This window comes from Macaca nemestrina, chromosome 13, assembly GCF_043159975.1.
Source record: "Macaca nemestrina isolate mMacNem1 chromosome 13, mMacNem.hap1, whole genome shotgun sequence".
Classification (NCBI taxonomy): domain Eukaryota; kingdom Metazoa; phylum Chordata; class Mammalia; order Primates; family Cercopithecidae; genus Macaca; species Macaca nemestrina.
The window spans coordinates 42042660-42061679 of record NC_092137.1 but is presented as its reverse complement, the minus strand read 5'-3'; the positions used below and the strand labels follow the sequence as shown (position 1 = coordinate 42061679).

Below are 19020 nucleotides of genomic sequence, written 5' to 3'. Positions count from 1 at the left end.
GGCATTCTGCCTCTTTATTGCCCTGGGGCACTGAGGTAATTGCATCCCTAAGCATGTCAGTTCTCTAAGGGAACCCTTGTTTATTTGGTATCTACAATGTACCAGACACTGAGCACATGACTTAGATGGAATGACTTGCTCAAACCATGGAGGCAGTAAGTGACATCCACATGCATATCTGTCTGATAGCCAAGCCCTTCCTCATTCCTTGTACCAGGGGTTCATGAACTCAGAGGCTTAGAGTGCTTTAATTCTCAGTCTTCGTCATCTTGTCTGCAGCCCAGTACTTCTAGGCTCACTTTCTTGGTGGTTCATACCCCAACTCTGAGCCTGTAAGAATAACCTTGTTCTCTAGATCAGCATCAAAGTAGAGTTCCCTTTGTCACGAGCCCTTGGTATTAGTTCACTATATTAAAATAGGTCTTTAATTTAAAAAGCAGGGGAGGGAGAGAACTAAACATTGAAAGAGTTTGTACATTTCTAATTGTGAATGTTTGGTAAGGCTTAAAGGCGTATGATGGCTTCAACCCAAACACTTCTCAGGAATTTCTGCCAATGTCGTTCCCCATCAGTCCTTAGTCCCTTCTCTGTCTCTTCCTTACCTGGAAAGGGTTTGAGGCAAGTGTCCCTCTCACACCCATAATCTAGATTGGGATTCTTAACTTGGGATTTATGGATGGGTTTCTGGAGCCTGTGAATTTCTAGAAATTGAACAATGTAGTTGGATTGTTGTGTGTGCTTTTTTCTGGGGAATGGGTTAACAGATTTTATCACATTCACAAAGAAGCTGGTGACTCAAAAGTGCTGGAAGTGAACATGGAACCTCCATGTGAGAAACTTCCTTTAGAGCTAAGTGCTAGGATAAGTTTTGCCTCCTCTAAAGGGACCAGTATGCTTTTTACTTCCGCAATCAATTTTCTGTACGTGACACCATTAGAACATTTCTATTTTTTCCCATTTTCATTTTATTGAAATTATTTCTACCTGAATCAATTCAGCTTTGTGTAAATGATCCAGTCACCTCCCACCAGGTCCCTCCCTTGACACGTGGGAATTACAATTCAAGATGAGATTTGGGTGGGGACACAGGACCAAACCATGTCACCTCTGATTAGTTTATTCCTTGCACAGAAGGAAAGCAGAATCGTGAGTATATAGTGATATCTACAAAACCCTAGCATTTTTCTTCAAGGTCTTGAGAAATTTTCCAGAAATAACCAGGCAAATTTCTCAAGACCAGGCAACAAAAGAGAAAAGAGAATTGGAGAGCCCCAAAGAGTGAGAGTGGTGGAAAGAGGGCTGGCAGCAGACGTTCTGTGAGATGAGAGCACAGGCAGTCTGGGTGGGTAGCAAAGCTGCTGAAGACCCGGATGTTTCTCCTGGGGTATGTGCCCAGGACAGGGTGGAGGAGGGGGATGGGAGCAAGAGAGAAGACAAACTAGTCACAGTGTCACATTTCAGGACCTCAAAGACTTCAGTGCCAGGCTGAAGGGGAACTGGCCAGGACAAGTCAGAGGTCTCAGGGTTGGGGAGAGAAGGCCAATTTCGGCATAGAGATACTTATGTCAGCTTCAATAGTTAGGGCCCAACACAAAGATAGTGGTTTGTTTTGAACATCCCTAGTCCCCAAGTAAACGTTACACTCAGTAATATTACATAATGCATATTAGCAACTCAGAGAAGTCCTATGGTAAATGGCCAAATAACCAATGACTGGTTTTTCCCTAGAGATTTAAAATTATTTTTGATTATGGAATACCCCTTTCATGGGACACCAGTTAACTACCTTTTACCGCAGTGTTCCTCAGAGCACCCTCTAGAAAACCATGCCACAGATAGGTAAGCCAGTTACCCAGAAGAAACACTACTATTTTTAGTACTAAATTCAGATGGAATTACCCCTGAGGGTACTGAGAACACTGTGATAGCACTGTGATGTTACCCCACATACAATGATGCTTTTCGTGGGACTGTTTCTTGTAGTGACACTTAAAAAAATGTTGATTGCATCACACCAAAAACAGTTCAGCAACAGTAATTCTTCTGGGGCCGATATGATGTACTGCAGGTATCTGTGTTTCTCTTGCTCTGGTGGGATCCAGGGATTGGTGTTAGAAAATCTGGAAGAACGGATGAACTGCTTGTCCTTCAAGTGATCTTCTCTGAAACAGTGTTATTTTTAAGCAGGGCTTTCACATAAATATTTAGTGGCAGGGCATACAACTGTACTCTCTAGATGAACTCAAAAGATGGTGTTCTTTGTTGCCATTTGAGTACCACATCAATCAAGTTGTGCCTATGACAATCAAGCTGGGATGAGGTTGATATGCCTTTGGAAGCTGAGCCCTCCATCACTGTCCACCAGCATGACAAGGATTCTCTTCTGAAGTTGCTTTGAGTCCACTCCAGTGTGTAAATGAACGAGCATATCAGGCCCCCAAAGTCTACCTCGTTTAACATGGCTGAAGTAGTGCCCATGCCTCAGAATATTTAAGATTGGTATAACTAGACCTTGCCACAGCCAAATAAAATCTTGGCAAAGAACCCAAGAATGCCTGGCTTTGGGCAATGCTACTGTCAGGACACCGTCCAAGACAAACTCCATGTTAGTGCCAAGGTAACTGAATGAAGTAACTTGTATTGGGTCATTATTTATAAATCAGTTTCAATGTGGAGCCTATCAGAGATAACATCTTTAGTTTTAGGACAGATCTATGGGCTTTCCTTTTGAAAATAATTGGCTAACATGGCAAGTTTATTTTCAGGTCACTTCTAATTTAAGGTAATACAACGTCATCTCTCTATGCAAGAATGTGTGTCTTTTTGCTTTGCAGTGGAGGTTGGGATTGGCATCTAGGATGTCCAAAACATCATTAGGAAACAACCTAGAAAGAAATGATTCCAGAACACATCCCTATAATACATGTCTGGACATATTTTATAGTTAGAAGCCAAATCCTACTGACATGAATGATCATTCCTATTTTTCAGAACTGGTTCTGGGCAGACATTAATGATCCAAGTTCTAAGTAGCGGCCTGAGTCAGGGTTCACTTCAGGTCAACAACTGTTGCACATCATCCAATATGCTCTTAGAGCTGAGTGAAATAGTAATCTGAGGTGGGATAGCTGCATCTGAAGCTTGCATGCTCCTTGACGCATAAGAATTTGACACTGCTGCAACATGGATTTGATTTGGTAACAGTGCAAACCCAGGGTGGGGAAGGAACCCCTTATTAATGGCCTCAAGCACTTGCATTCTGTCTTTCATCATGGAAGTAAAAACAATTTTCTATGTATGTGTGTATGTGAGAAATAGATCCTCCCTAAAAGCCAACTCCTGGTGCTAGAGAAAGAATTAAAGAAGAGATATTTTGGATAAATTAGAGTGAAATATTATATATATGTACATACAGCAATTTAATATATGATAAATGTGGCATTGCCAGTAAGTGGAGGAAAGGATAGATTATTCCATAAATGAGATTGGGACTACTGGAAATTTAGAAAAAATAGTTGGTTTCCTATTTTCCCTTAAATAAAAATGCATTCCAGATGGAATAAAGTGCTAAACTTAAAAAACAACTTCAAAATATCTGAAGCAAATATAGATGAATATTGCACTAATCTTGGACGTAGCAAAGGAAACCACAAAAGAAGTATTTGTTATTTTTGACTACAGAAAAATAAAAACTTCTGTACAAAAAAAGACACCGCAAACAAAATTACAAGACAAACGAGTATCTGGAAAAGAGCATTTGTAACATATGTAACAAAGGAATAATAACTACAAAATGAGTTTCTAGAAATTGACAGTTAAAAGACCAACCAGATTAAAACAGCAGACACAGAATAGCAATGGGCGAGTCATAGTAGAAATAGATGACTAGTAATCGGTAAACTGAGAGTTAACAGTGAGATGTCTTCCCTATAACAGATAGATAAAAATTTAGGAAGGTTTAAAGTATCCCATGAGGTGGGGACAATTCTTGGTAAAGTGTAAACTGACCCTGCCTCCAGGGTGGCCACACGGCAGAAGCTATCAAAAATGTCAGTGTGCAAATCATCTAAAACTAGGTATTAAATTAGAAATGTTGGTCTTAGTGAAGCTCTTGTACAGGTGCCCAGGAGGCATGGGAAAGGATATATTTTGCAATGTTATATGAGAGGAAATGTAGAAACACCTGAAATACCTATCCATGGGGATAGATTTAAATAAGCATGGTTTGTTTCTGCACTTGAAAGAATGGGGGATATACTGGTATAGAGATATCTGTGAGATATAAGAGGAAGTGCAAAGTGCAAGTTGCAGCACCATACGCTTGGCATGACACCACGTAATACAGGTCTACAGGCACAGAGCTGCAAAGACAAAGGTCTGTAAGAAACAGGTCACATTAACTGTATGTGTGTACTTTCTTGGTAGGGAAGTATGATGGTCTAGGGAAGATACTGGTGAATGGGAACTTTCTTTTACCTAGTTCTATGTTGTTTAACTTAACACACATGCACACACATAAACAAGAAAGGACTCGTGTATTGCTTGTATGATGTTTAACTTAAAACACACAAGAATGTGTTCATGTATTACTTTCTTTTGAGATGGGGTCTGGCTCTATTGCCCCATCTCACTGGTGTGATTACAGCTCACTGCAAACTTTGCCTCCTAGGTTCAAGTGATCCTTCCACCTCAGCCTCCTGAGTAGCTGGAACTACAGGCGCACACCACCATACCTGGCTAATTTTTTGGTATTTTTTTGTAGATATGGGGTTTTGCCATGCTGCCGAGGCTGGTCTTGAACTCCTGAGCTCGAGCAATCCTCCTGCCTTGGCCTCTCAAAGTGCTGGGATTACAAGTGTGAGCCACTGTGCCCAGCCTATGTATTACTTACATATTTAAAAAACAAATAAAATCACACACACATGCAGAGAATGGAATGTGGCATTTTGCAGTGGCTTCAACTTCTGAAATGAGTGATTGTCATTGTGCCATACGTTCACTTATTCATTCATTTAATAAATATTTTTGAATGGCTACTATGTGCCCAGCACAAAAACTAGAGAAAGACTAGAAAGATCTGTAAAATTATTTCACTGCAGGCTCTGCTTAGTAATTGTATTAGTCACCTGTGGTTGCCATAGTAAACTATGATAGACTGGATGGCTAACAACAGAAATCTATGTTCTCACTGTGTAGGAGGCTGGAAGACTGAGGTCAGGGTGCTGGCCTGGTCTGGTTCTGGTGAGAGTCCTCTCCTGTACTGCAGGTGACCACATTCTCACTGTGTGCTCACTTGGGAGGGAGGGAGGGAGGGATCCCTTATAAGGGCACTAATCCCATCACAAGAGCCCCACCCCCATTTAACCCTAATTACATCGCAAAGGCCCCGTCTCCAAATGCCATCTCATTGGAGTTCAACATATAAATTTTGAGGGAACACAAACATTCAGTCCATCATAATATATTTCATGGAATGTTAAAAAAGAAAGTGGACAGAGACACCAAGGTACAATAGATGTGAAATTACAAAGTTAGATCACCACTTGCAGAATGTACACAGGAAAGTGAACTCGACACTGCTGTATCCACCTTGAGAAAATAAAATGGTTGAGGCACTGAAAAGGGAGAATGGATTAGAAATGAGATTTCTCTGTTGAGAGCTGTTACAGTGCTGTGACTCCCTCCCCACGGGGTCTGTGTGTGGTAAAAAACACACAAGGCAGACGGGCCAACTGCCTCCTCCTTTCCCACCACAGGCTTCCAGCCTAAAAGTGCAGCTGCGGGTAGGGAGGAGGGCATGCTGTTCAATCAAGTTGGAAAGTTTAATTATTGCACAGAATGGCCATTCAGGTCACCACATTGGGACTGTTGTTTTTCACTTCAAGTGACTTAGCGTGTCAACCACACAAGACTGAACCAAAAAGTTCCGTCTTTCTCTACTGCTGAATAAAATCCCCTGCAGGATCTTCTGGACCTGCAGGAGGTTTTATTCAGCAGTAGAGAAAGACTACCCATGTGGAATCAGGTTTAAAGGGATAATGGGAGATGAAAATAAAATTGTGCTTTGATTACATCATAAGTCATGCGTGGTCAATATAATGGTTACATATAATTGCTCATCAAGCAAGAGGCAAAAGTGTAGAGTCAGGGGAAAGGGGGATGGTGTATGGTGCCAGGCTACACAGTGGACACCTGTGGCTTTTCCTGTAAATGTGATCCTTGAGCAAGCCAGGAGTCTGTCCAGGTTCAGCTGTATTTGTGAATTTGGAGGTTCACCAACACCCCCTGATGTACTCCTTGCAGATGCCAAGAGTTTACTATGGTACACTTTGGAAGGTTTTCCATTAAAAAATATCCCATTAAAATGATGTCTTGGCACCTAAAGGATTAGCTTCCATTTATCCAGAAAATGAAGAGCTGTCTGGTTGGAATTTATTGCTATAGTGTTTTGAGTTTCTGCTAAACCATCGTAGTTCCTGGGGATGCATGCACACCTCTCTGAAGGTGTGGGGAGGGAACCTAGAAGACCTGCTTGCAAAGGGGAAAACCTCTACTGGCAATTGCCTTCCTTCTTCCTCTTTCAGAATTCAGCGCAAACATCACCTTGTGAAGCTGCCCCCATTTTAAAGCCAAGTTGATTACTTCTTTCTGGATGAACCATCTATATACTTGCTAAAGTATTTGTATTGTGTGGTTTATATTTATTTGCCTATCTGCCTATTCCACAAGACCTTCAGCTACCTGAAGGTAAGAAATATAATATTTTATCAGTTTTAAGATATCTATTTTCCCTCCACATATTTACATTTCTGAAATTACTACAGCTTTCGATGACCTGTCATCATAGTTCAATTGGCAGTATATTTCTCAGTGTTCCATAATTTTTGTTTTAGTGTTACATAAAATAATGATATGTCTCACAATTGATAGTGACTTAAAGTCGTGAAATGTGGCTTATATGATTCACCATCATAACCGCAAACACTACTACCTAACCTAGAATGTAGTAGGTGCCCAATAAATACATGAAACTAACAGATTTTGTGCTGGTGGATTTCAACAGTAGGGGTCACTGATCTGGGTAACTGGCAATGGAGAGCAATTTAGTAGGCAGTGGACTTCTGGAACTGCAAGCAAATTCTAGAATGTTGAAGGGGATATACCACTTAGGCTAACCCCGGCTGCTGTAATGACTAGATCCAATACTGCATTAATGGCTCGAAGGCAAAATAAGTTTATTTCTTTTTTGATGGAAATTTGATGGAAATCATGCTGTCGTGTCATTATCCTGCAGGACCTCTCATCATCCTCCCCATGCAGGCAGAAGGGTAAAGAGAGTGTGGAGAAGGCAGGGCCGCTTTTAAAGTCTTGGTCTGGAAATGACTCAGAGAACTTCTCACATTCCACTGGTGAGCAACAGTCACAGGCCACATATAGATGCAAGGGAGGGTTGGGGGCTGGTAATGTGATCCTTAGCTGGGCATCTATTTGCTAGTTAGGAGGTGGGAGCATATATTTTGGCAAGCAGTTATCTCTTTCAACTGCAGGGAACCCCTGGACTGTTGCCTGCCGGTAAAGTTGTCTGCCTTTTATTGCAAGATTAACTTTGACTCCAACTGTGTTGGTCAATCATTTCTTGGAAAACCAACCCTGACCTTTAGTAAAACCAGAAATATCCTGGTTAGGTGAAGCTGGACCTAGGACCTCAAATAATAATAATCCCTCCCCAGTTCCTCCTCTTTTTCTCCCTCCCCCTTTCCCTCCCCTTTGCTTTTACTATGCTAGTCTTAATCCACCAACAGGAACTCTCCATAAGGTGGGAAAGAGAAAGATGCCTTACTGGGTGCTTTCAGTCCATGATCGCAGAAGTAAAGGGAGAGCAGTTTCTCATAGATCCCATTAATCTCCCTGAAAAGGACTCCGTGTGGCCCTAACCAGGTCATGAGCACTCTTGGGCCGATGGCTGTGTCAGGGGTGGGGTGGGATGGTGTTCTGAATGGAGAGCTTAACAGACCCACCAGAATCGCCTGGAACCAATGGTGAAGCGATGAAGCACAGACAAAAAAGTGAGAGCCATTCCCTGTTCCCAGCCACCACTCAGCTTCATCTCCCGCCACTCTCCATCCCGTGCCCTGCTCCGCAGTGACCGAGCTTGATGCCTTTCCCCAAGTACCCTTGACCCTGTCATTATTCCATGATGCACCCTCTTGGAGGACCAACCTCTTCCATGCCTCTCCCCATGTCACCCACCAGGACCAGCTCTCAGTCATTTCCTTGGAAGATTTTCTTGACACCCCACCCCTGCCAGCCTAGCTACCACCACCAAACAGGATTTTTACGCAAGTGGACAGAGCTTTGAGGCCACAACTGAGGCCCAAACAGAAGTGGGCTCTGTGGTTCTGCCCCGCTGGCTGCACCCACATCTGGGTGTGCAACTGGGCTGGCCTCGGAGCAGCCTGCGATGTGTTGTGTTGTGTTGGCTGAGTCCCCAGAGGTGTAAAATGCCATCTTGTCCAAAACAAACACTAGTGCCAGGGAAATCCTCATCCCTGTCAAACAGGGACTGCATGGGGGAGAGGTCTGCAAGGAGTTGGCTACCCACAAAGCTCCAATTAGCCCCCAAATTATCTCCTGCGTCACGTGTGTGAGGATTTCTAACCAAAATTTGCTGGAAAATGGATTCTCAATGCTTCTGTCTATTTACCTAATACTTAACCCAAGGATAACAACACACATACAAATTTAAAATAAAACACATGTTGGGTTTTTTTTTTAAATAAAAATTTGAAACAGATGGTCTCTTTTAAGACAAATATTTATTCCCCTGACATTTTTTCACTTACATGTTTATATTTTTAAATATAGGCTTTATGCAGAGACCTTAGAGATGTCACGATAATAAAATCCATGTTGTTCATAATTGTCTATTTCCTAGAATGCAATGCTGGAAGCAACCTCAAGAAGCTATCTCTGGCATCCCCCTCCTCCAGGCAGGCCAACGTGCGACCAGCTGAGACCAACTGGTGTTTATTCTGTTTATCTTGGAAGCTTTTGAGGAAGGAAGCTGTAAACTCTTTCTTACTGTGCTTACCGGCTCTCCGTTGAGTTGCGGATCCCTGGGCTGGGTGAAGAGTTCTTGCAGAGGGGAGAGTTCAGAGCAAAGCTGCTTAGGGTGTTTTCTGCCCTGGTGTCTTCCTTGTTATGTTCCTGTCTATCCCAGTTCAGCATTTGTAGTGCAGCCCCTCTGACTTTGCCATCACATGCTTATCTTGGGTTCCACTGTACTTGTTCTGATTCCTTTGTACATACCTCTGATAGGACCAGCTCCTCCTTGGCCAGAGCTGTCAATTTTTTTTTTTTTTCTCCTAAGGTAGGTGAGCGTCCAAAGGGAGAATCAATATACGTTACGAAATGTTAGGAAAAAAAAAAGGACAGTTTTCAGAAGTCATTGACAAAGAGGAACCAGTCCTTTGCCTGAAGTATGTGATTTGAGAGGCCTTTCTTTGGGAGAGATAAATGGACTTGTCTGCATTCTTGTATCAGCTAGCTTTTGCTGTATAACAAACTACTCCCAAAATGTACCAACTTAACAGAGTACCATTTCTTACTATTCTGGGGATAGGTTGGGTAGATTGGTACAGACTGTCCTGGCTGGGGATGGATGGTCTAGAGAGGCCTCACACTCATGTCTGGTGGTTGGCTCCATGGCAGCTGGAGCAACGGAGAACACTTGGCCACATGTTCTCATTGTTCAGGCTAGCCTGGGCTGTTCACAGGGCAGTAGTTGCCACCGTGCCTGGCCCACTTGGAACTTTTCTACTTGAAATACCACTCACCCTCCCACCCCCGTCTTTATAAGCCTGGTTCTTTCTTTTCGTTTAGACTTCAGCTTAAACGTTACTCTTATCCTTCCAAGAGGCCAACCAACCCGATGATCTACACTAGGCCATTTTCTGTCACTAAACCAGTTCAGTCCTCGGCTTAACTCTTGATACTATCTAATATTGCCTCATTTTTTTGGTCTATAGTCTTCTGTCTCTTATTTTCCACTAGAATGTTAGTTCCGGGACAGTACCTTGTCCTGGTCCTGCAGCATCTAAAACGTTGCTTAATACACAAGTGTATGCTCAAGAAATATTGGGGGCGATGGAAGACTTACCAGATCTTTTAGATCTTAAACTTTCTCCTTGATTTAATTGGCAAACAAAAAGGAAAACTTAGTAATTTAATCTGGTTCCTTCTCTATAACAATTCCCTAAAACATAAGGCACTTACTGCCTGATATGGACATGCATGAAGAAACTGCTGGAGAATCTGTTTGCATTGGTTGTTTGAAAAAAATTCAGGAACAAAAAGTTAAGATTACACAGCAATGAATTATTTTCATGATTCCTTTTTTGGCAATAGTTTTGCAGTGTGACCTTTCTTTAAAAGTATTTTAAAAGTTAAAAAAATCAAATCAAATACTACTGAAGAGCTTATAATGCAAAGCAACAGTCGCCTTCCCTTCCAATCCCAACCCTCCACCTCCTGTTCTGCTACTAAGAGACATCCGCTTTTATCTGTTTCTTAGTTCTAAAGCATATCTAAATAATGTGTGTATATCATTCTTCCTTCATTTATCCAGTTCAGGCACTATCTGCTGATTTTGGCTCTGATGGATGAGGAGCTAGCTCTCTATAGCTCTTTTATGTTGCAGGCTCTCCTCAGTGTCTGGGGTCCTGGGTTGTTGAGAATGAGGGACTGGGAAATATATTTGGGAGCTCTGTGTTTATAGCTGGTCACTGGAAGGCTTTGGTGAGAGGAAGATGCGGGCGGGAGCTGAGGGGCTGGCCATCTTGCTGTGGGCTTCTGAAAGCCAGGATATTGGGGCTTTCTTTACTCTGGTGTACCACCAATAACCCTTGTTGTCCCTGTTCTCCAAGACAATGAAATTTCCTTGGAGGAGACTTATTCTCTTCTTCCCCTCCCCTCTGTCCTTTTCTCTCTTTGCCTCTCCCATCTCTGGCCTTAGGATTCAGATCCTGGTTGCAAACCATTCTGACAGCTGGGGTTGTGGATGTGGTTAGAGTACCCTTACCATGCTGTATACATATTTTGAATTAATCTCCCACCTCTTCTCACTTTTATCACCCACCTTGTCTACTGTCTATGAGTCAGACCCTCTCCAGGGTAGGGCCAGGTGGGGCAGCTACAGCTCCTTCTAGGATGCTTCTAGAAGATCAGGATTTCTATTCTGCCAGCTACTTTGCTTTGTCAGCTAATTCTTTTCCATTGGCTTTAAGATTTCTAGAAATGGGTTGAAACTTTTCTTCTGCTGAAGGACTCCTTCCATTTTCTTTCCTATGAAGGATTTATACATTTTAAAAATGAATTTTGGCAAAGTCTCAAGAGGAAGAAAAGGTGAATGCATCTGCTCTTTTGCCATGGGACAGTCTTGACTTTTCTTTCACTTAAAAACATACTGTTATGCTATTTAATTTGGATCTTTATCATTTTAAAATTATTTATATAATCTATTTAATTTGTTTTTCAAGACAAGGTCTCACTCCATTGCCCAGGTTGGAGTGCCGTGGCATTATCTCGGCTTATGGCAACCTCCACCTCCCGAGCTCAAGTGATCTTCCCGCCTCAGCCTCTTGAGTAGCTGGGAGTGCAGGCACATGTCACCATGCCCAGTTAAATTTTGTAATTTTTTTTTTTTTGGTAGAGATGGGGTTTTGTCTTGTTGCCCATGCTGGTCTTGAACTGGGCTCAAGAGATCTACCTGCCTCAGGTTCCCAAAGTGCTGGGATTACAGATGTGAGCCACCATGTGTGGTCTATCATTTTTTAGAAAAAATAATTATTCTACAGAGTTTTGCCCTGGTAAGCTCATGACATCCTTTGTTCAGCTGTGATGACATACATTTTTCTTCATCTCTCCATTCTGCAGTCCTGGAGCCCCAGCCTAAGCAGTTAGTCTGAAGGTCTTCTCTCCCCCTTTGCAAATTCTTGCTTATTTCCACATGCTGACCTGCCCACTTGAAGCCATCACCAAGTTCTCTGAGAGCCTTTGATCATAGCAGCAAACTGGGTTTCTTTCATCAAACCAGAGGCTCCCTGATGGTGGGGTCTACCTCTCTGTCAAACTAGGGATCCCCAGGGATGTAAATGATTTCCTAATTACACAAATGGGACTGCCTCCCCAAATGGGATTGCCTCCCTCATCAGATTGGAGGCCTCCTATCTATGCCTCTATTTCTTTTAGGACCAGGGGGATTTCTAGACAGGTGTGATGAGCACAGATAATGGTAAGCAGGGGATTGGCGATGGGGGCAGTCAGGAGACACAAGCTCAAAGAAAATACAGTGATATCTGGGCTGATTGGGCTGCAGTTGGCTGTTGGTCTAAACCTCAATGAGGTGTTCTCTCTAACCATATTTAATAATTCCTAACTTAGATTAGATTTTATCTTTCTGGAATAGCTCTGTTTTTCCTTCAAGGAGGTCCATATAGGCGAATGAACCAGTCAGAGACCCCTCTCATCAAACAGAATAAACCTGTCACTCTCTGAGCAACAAGAACTAAGGGTCCAGAAAAATGGAAGTGCTAGAGGAGGTTGGGCTCAAGAAGGGCCCGCATGTTTGAACCATTTTCAGTTCCCTCAGAGGATTACCAAACTCTAACTTGAACCAATGCCAGCCTTTACTGGAAGGTGTAAGTGGAAAGAAACTTGGGTATTGGGCACAAGACTTTCAGTAATAACATAGCTATAGGAAAGAAAAAGATGGAGCCAGGCTAGGTATCAAGACTAATAATTTAAAAATGGGAAATAACATACATATGCAATAATAGCAAATAAGATAGTTATATTACAAGTACTTTACAGAATAACGTTACCACTAATATTTCTACTCCAAGAACACTTAAAACCAGAAATCTATGAAACTTTCTGTATAGTATTATCCCATGTTTAATTAAACATTTACATATTCTAGGCCAGGCGCAATGGCTCATTCCTATAATCCCAGCACTTTGGGAGGCCGAGGTGGGCGGGTCACCTGAGGTCAGGAGTTCCAGACCAGCCTGGCCAACATGGTGAAACCTTGTCTCTACTGAAAATACAAAAAATTTAGCTGCGCGTGGTGGCGTCTGCCTGTAATCTCAGTTACTCAGGGAGGTGAAGCAGAAGAATTGCTTGAACCCTGGAGGCAGAGGTTGCAGTGAGCTGAGATTGTACCATTGCACTTCAGCCTGGGTGACAGAGTGAGACTCTGTTTCAAAAAAAAATTATATATTCTACAAATGAATTTCTTGAATATACACTCTCATATGGTAAGACAGTCTTTTCATTCTATTCTAGATTTTCTGTTTTCATCATTGAGCAACTGAGCATGTGTTATTTTTCAATTAGAATTTTTTTTCCTAGAAAATAACACACATATAGAGTGTACACCAGAGGTTGTAAACTCAGATTCTTACAGAATTCAGAATGGCAACAAAAATGTGTAAAGTGAACTGGGTTTAAGAAAAGTCAACTGCCAGAAATGTAATCAACTTTCATTTTTACTTAACTAGGGCATAAGTACATAATACAATATAAACATGTATGATATTAGAGATTATATATTAAGTTTGAAATTGAAAAACATAACATAAAAAATAGAAATATGTAATTATTAATTTTTTTCTTTCATACCTCATTACTACTTTGCTTTAGAACCAGAAATGTGACACTTTTTCTTTTACCCCAACATGTCAATGTTGAGTCTTGCATTTCATGTTGTGATGTGCTGTATAGAATTCAACCTTGAATCCTTTAACTGAGAGCAATCGTTTTATTTAGTTTCATAATGGAAAACAGCTGTTCATGGCTGAGCATTGATAGAATCTTTGTATGATGGTTTTTATATTTAGGGTAACCACTCCTGAGATATTTGTAGAATTCTGGCATTCTAACGTTGCAAAATTTAGTTTCGGGGAATGAAGTGTGGTTCAAACAATTCCATTTATATTACAATATTGAGAAAGGTGAGTTCAAAAAATTGCATCTATGGTACAATATTAGGAAAGATCATTTTCACAAAATTAGAAACTTTTTTGGACTCTTATCCTGTCTTCAGCTCCACAAGTTTTAGAGAGCAGTTGAAGAGACCTCTTTCATTTTTGAAAACTGATTTCAGCATAGGAAAATGAGCCAGATGATTCTTTGCCAAATGAGTTTCCCTAAGATATAATTTCACTAAGAATGAGAAAACTGAATAGTCCATTTGCATACTTGTGATGATTCTTAGAGAGGTACCCAAAAGGGTTAGATGGCTTGCGATATTTACTGAAAAGGCATATACTTTGATCCAATCTTTGCTGGTGAGCTGGGGTGAGTATTTTTGTTGGATGATATGAACAAGTTAATAATTTTTCAGCTGTTCCTCCCCTCCCACCAATGAAAGACTCCGACATTGCACACTAACTACCCTTTATTTATCAGAACAGACGAATGTTATGACTAGTGCATAGCCACTTTATCAGGCAAAGCACTGAACTCTTTATGCTTTTAGCCGTGGGAGTAAATCTCATTCACTAGGCCCATGATATGTGTTCTATTTTAACTTTTTAGCACAAGGCAATTCCTGGTGAATTACTAAGTTTCCATAATTGTGCAAAATTGGCCACCTTAGATTTAAGATTCATAACAAGGTCAGTGTTAATGTTGATCATCTTAGGAGCTCTGTTCTGTAGCCAGGCTTACTAAATTTGACCTGTCTGCTTTAAATTTTTCAAGGCTTCTCAACACACAAAGCTAAGTCATTTCCTGAAATTGTGCCTGTGATGGACACCATGCCCAAAAGTTCTCCAATCACATCGAAGTCTCTTTGGAACCATAAATAAATATAGCTGACTGGGTGGTATTATTTTAACTGGGCTCTCATAAGCTTCACTAGGAAATGCCACAAATGATTTAACTTTTTCACACAACCTGTCCTGTAAGTTCTCAGCCATGTCGTCATCTTGTTGAGCAACCGGTGTTTCTGTTTAGTCTTCCATTTGCAAATACTTGTTTTTGTTCGAGGTATGAATTTCTCTGTCCTCAGTAGATACTCTTTTGTAAACTTACCATTCATAAAAGACTTCAATGCATGAGCAATATTTTCTCCTTCTCTAGAACTTCATTTCACAGTTGTGTCATTTGTTTTATTTGCTTTGAAAAATAAAACATGTTGAAACGTCAGTCCTTTATTTTGGATCGTTAAGTTTCCCTACCAGCCTCACAGCTTTTTTGTTTGAATTCTTTTGATACTGACACGTTTCATTTGCATGTCAAACTTGGAAGAATGTTTTTAACTTCTCCGAAAATAAAAAGCTATTTTCCATTTTTTTTTTTCCCAAACATGCGAACACATAGCTCTCTTTGATGGGTTTTTGTGTCTGTCCTTTTGACTGAGTTATGGATATATATATATGAATGTCCATATAAAAGTTACTTTCTTCCCAACTCTGTTATAAGAAAATCATAGTCTAGGACTATAATGAGTGACTACTGACCCTCGGCCTCAGTGATAGGAAGAGAATGGGGAGTAGTAAGGGGTATGGTGGTACGGAAAACTATTCAGCTACAGAGGACTCATTCCTTGCTGGAATGTGATTTCATTATAGACCTTCTGAATTCTTAAACCTAAAGAAGGTGTAATGTACAAATAGAGAAGTGGACCTATTTTAAGTATGTGGCTTGATAAATTTTTCATGAATAGATCATAGATCAAGGAACAGAACAGCATCAGGACCCATAAGGCCCCTCACACTTCTTTCCAATTGAGACCTTTCAGCTTTTTGAAGAAAAAAGTATTTGGATTCATATGTGAACTCTCAATTTCTAAGTTTTGTCAAGTAATTCAAAACATTAAAAAAATCCCTTGGGCCAAACAAAACACATCTTGGGCTAGAGTCAGCTCAGAAGACTACAGCCTGAAACCTCTGGTTTCCATGCTTTTCTTACTGTCTGGCAGCTCACACTTCTCTGCTCCTCCATCTAGAAGGGTGGGCAACCATGTTTGTATGTTGTGATACCAACCATGGTTGACTGGGGTCTTTCTCTGGGATTCTGGAAATGGGACACTGGAATTCTCTTTATCCTGGTGATGGTGCCGAAAGTGGCTCTAGGCCTAGAGAAGGCCCTATTCCACCATTCATGAGGAGCAGAGAAAGCCGATGCCCACAGCGAGAAGGAAGCAGAAGTACAGAGAGAGAGAGTGGGAGAAACTGCTTGGTTCCCCAGTGGTTTTCCAGTTTTCTAGTTCTTGGTTCTAGCCCCTCCTGAGGCCGGTATAGATAAGGGCTGAGGAGCTAATCAGGCTGGTAGGCTTCTTCAAGAATTCAAGAGGAACAGTCAGGTGGGTGAATCACAGTAAGTGATGCTGGTGACAGCCAAGGACTAGCAGCCAAGTGGGCAGGGGTCTCCATGTGAGAGGCCTCTTCACTCAGAGTCACATCCTAGGCCAGTGGGCTGGGATCAGGGGTAGAAGGCCCAGCAGGCAAGTAAAAGATGTATATTCCCTCAGGTGAGCTTGTAACTGAGTTCTAGGTTAAGAAATGTAGGAGACGGAATGATTATTCCAATTCTCTGCTCCTTCCCTGCAACAGAATTATATACCCATGCCCTTTGCCATATGGCTTTGCATACACCGTACTAAAGGAGGTAGAGCCTACATTCCCATCCTGTGAGCTTGGCCAGTTACCTTGCTTTGGCTAATGGGAATATGGATGGACGTGACGAGCCAGTTCTGAATTGAGGCCTTAAGAGTCATGGAAAGCTTCCACTAGCCCCTTTTTGTGCTGCTTCCATATGTAATGAGAAGAGCCTATCCCAGGTAGCTGCTGGTTCCAGGAGAGAGAGATGGAACTGATCTGTACCCAGCTCACCACCTGAGTCACAGCCCTTCTATCTAACCCACAGATTGTGAGTGAGGAAGATGTTTGTTTTTATAACCACTAAGATTATGGGATGATTTATTACATAGTATTATCACAGCAATGGCTGACTTATATAGAGAAGAATTGGGTCCTAGGCAAAATTAGGGACAGAAGAGCCTGATTGTATCAGAATGGGCCCAGGGGAGGGGAGAGGTGAGCTCAGGCTCAGAGGCAACTTGGTGCGGGAATGTGGGTTCTTAGAGGTCATTCCAGAGGGCACCAGATCCGTGTATGATTGGAAAAGGGAAATGAGAGTGGTCTGGGGGAAATACCTGTCACCTCATTGATCATCTGGCTGGAAGGAAAATCAGGAGGAACACAGGAGCCAAGTAGTTGTAACTGAGCTGGTGACATTATTCTAAGCCGTTGTGTCTGCTCAAACTTTACATACTCCCCAGCTCGGTTAGCATTGACTCAGGAGCTGTGAGCATTGGTGGATCTAGTTGTGAGGATCCTGGGAAGGTAGCAGCAGGAAACATAAAAGAGAGCAGCAGCACCGCAGCTCTCAAATGCTCACAAGTGTGAGTGCGTGTGTGTGGCTATCTAATGGTTCTTCTTTTATAAATCTGATGGTTGCTTTCCACCCACCTGCTTGCTGTTTTCGTTGACATCTCAACCTGGAGTGGGTTTGAGGCTGGGAGGCTGAAACAAATTCTGACCACATTCACCCACTTTCTGAGAACTTGTAGGCTCAGATGAAGCCTGTGAAACTACAGACTGATAAGACAACTAGACGATCAGGGCACAATGGGGTGGCCAGTGATACTTGTTGCCACAGCAGAGGATCCTGGGCAGTAGTAGCACAGACAGGGTGTTTCTGATTTTCCTTCTTGAAATTCCTCTTCCCAGGGGCTTCCAAGCTCAGGAAGCTCTTGTCATCTCCTAATCGAGGCAGACGAAGATGAGAGTTCTGTAGGGAGGCGTTTCCACTTAATCAAGGCCAGTCATACCCAAGCTCTAGGATTAGACAGAGATCTGCAGATCTGTGCAGTTGCTTGGGCAGCCTGTTTTCTGTCTCTGCTACCTTGTTATCTGGCCCTTCTCTGAATTCCTGTAGCTTTTCCAGGACTTAAACAATGAGATTAACAGCTATCATTTTTTGAATGCCTACCATATGCTAGGCTCTCTAGTGGATCTTTTACAAGTATTATTGATAATAACAGCAAAGATAACTAATATTTACTAAGCATTTGCTAGGTGCCAGGCACTATGCCAAGCCCTATACTTGTATTAACTCACTGCAAATCCTCACAACGAGGCAACATGGGTGTCATTATTTTTATACACAAATAATAAACGGTGGAGCTCACTCCACCATTTGGATCTAGATCGGTCTGACTCCAGAGCTTTTGTTTTTTCATTGGCGATGCTCTCTTGCTTGATATTGCTCTCCAGCTATGCCAGGACACTGTGCAGTTGTGCACCATAGACTGGGACAGATGCAGAAGGCTGGGATATGGAGTTAGACCAGGAGGATGAACACAGGATGGTAGAAGTCCAGTGAGTCATTCATGAAGGGGACAGGGATAAGGTTCAATAAGAAGTATGGTGAGGCCCTAAAAGGCAAGAGGAGCAGGGGTACAGACAACCCAGAAGCCATCAGATGTCCTGGCAGGCAGTCCAGGGGCAGGACAGCAGATCCTGGAGGAGACAGCTGGCCACAGCATAACTCGTAGTTGTGGCTCTGCCCTTTACTAACTTTTGGGCAAATTACTTACCTGCCCTGAACTTTAGTTTCTTCATTTGTAAAATGGGCATAAAGAAACCTCCTTCATAGGGTTGAAATAACTGAATGAGATAGCAAATATAAAGCACCAGTGGCAGTGCCTAGTATTAAGGATGTGCTCCATACCTAGACTGCTACATTTCTAAGATAGGGGCTCAGGCACAGAGGCAGGGAGAACCTAGGCTATCATAACTCAGAGTCAAATAAAGTGCCCCAGGAGCAGCATTCTAACTAACCTGCTGACTGGGATTAGTATTTGTTTGAGAGACTGGAATGGGGTTAACTGACCTCGTTTCCATACAGAGGAGGGTGGCTGAACTGAGTGAACAAGCAGGTACTGCTTTT

At 42.1% G+C, this 19020-nt stretch overlaps 1 protein-coding gene across 1 annotated transcript in view; it reads left to right on the top strand.

Annotated features, from left to right (window-relative positions):
- Nucleotides 1–19020, top strand: part of LINC02898 (long intergenic non-protein coding RNA 2898) — a 58654-nt gene extending 39634 nt beyond the window's left edge. Inside the window, exon 7 of the mRNA XM_071076108.1 lies at nucleotides 6585–19020. The gene's annotated coding sequence lies outside the window, so the exon portion shown is untranslated. The remainder of the gene's footprint in view (nucleotides 1–6584) is intronic.